Genomic DNA, 760 nt, shown 5'->3' with positions numbered 1-760 from the left:
GATTGCTATGCCACAGATGCCAGAAAGCACGCTGCCGAAGGAAAGCTCGGTGTCGGGAAGTGTAACTGGTGACCGGAGGCACTTTTCAATTTGTAATCACATTTTTAGGTTGACATAAAAATAGCTTGCTTTTAATAAGAGGGTGTTGCTTACTAAATAAACATTGCTTCTTCTGTACACGTATAAATTGTACACACGTTAAATTGTAAATAAAATGAATAATTACATCGCAAATTAAATCAGATCACATCTAATGGAAATTTTAAGTCATACAAAAGAATGAGTGATAGTTAAAAATAAAGAATGAAATAGCTAAGATATGTAGCTTAAATAAAATAGTTGAAATTGAGAAGAATCTAAGGTAGTTTCCTTTAACATAACATTAAACAGAAATAACTGAATAGCTTCTTTTTCTAAGAAAAGTTTGCTGTACTGTTTTTATACAAAAGCATAATGAATTACACATAGTAAGATTTATTCTTAACAAATAAATTGTAGTTTTATAGACTACACAAATACATAGTAAATAGGTTATTTAAGTGTATAATACCTAGCTATGTGCTTGAATATGTGGAAAAACAATGTATCTCTATTGTAAAAAGAAATGTGTTTATCAATTTTGAATTGGAGTTATATAGTCACTACAGAAATAAATTGATAAGAAATGTGCTTTCATCTGGTAGCGTGGCCGAGCGGTCTAAGGCGCTGGTTTAAGGCACCAGTCTCTTCGGAGGCGTGGGTTCGAATCCCACCGCTGCCA

The 760-nt window shown here is 32.6% G+C and overlaps 1 non-coding gene across 1 annotated transcript; it reads left to right on the top strand.

Moving 5' to 3' along the window:
• Positions 1–678: 678 nt before the first annotated feature.
• TRNAL-AAG (transfer RNA leucine (anticodon AAG)) lies at positions 679–760 on the top strand. Its single transcript has one exon. It is a non-coding gene; the product is annotated as a tRNA-Leu (tRNA).

The sequence above is a fragment of the Megachile rotundata genome, chromosome 12 (assembly GCF_050947335.1).
Source record: "Megachile rotundata isolate GNS110a chromosome 12, iyMegRotu1, whole genome shotgun sequence".
Classification (NCBI taxonomy): Eukaryota; Metazoa; Arthropoda; class Insecta; order Hymenoptera; family Megachilidae; genus Megachile; species Megachile rotundata.
Note: the sequence above shows the minus strand (reverse complement) of the source record. Positions and strands in the feature narration are given on the sequence as shown.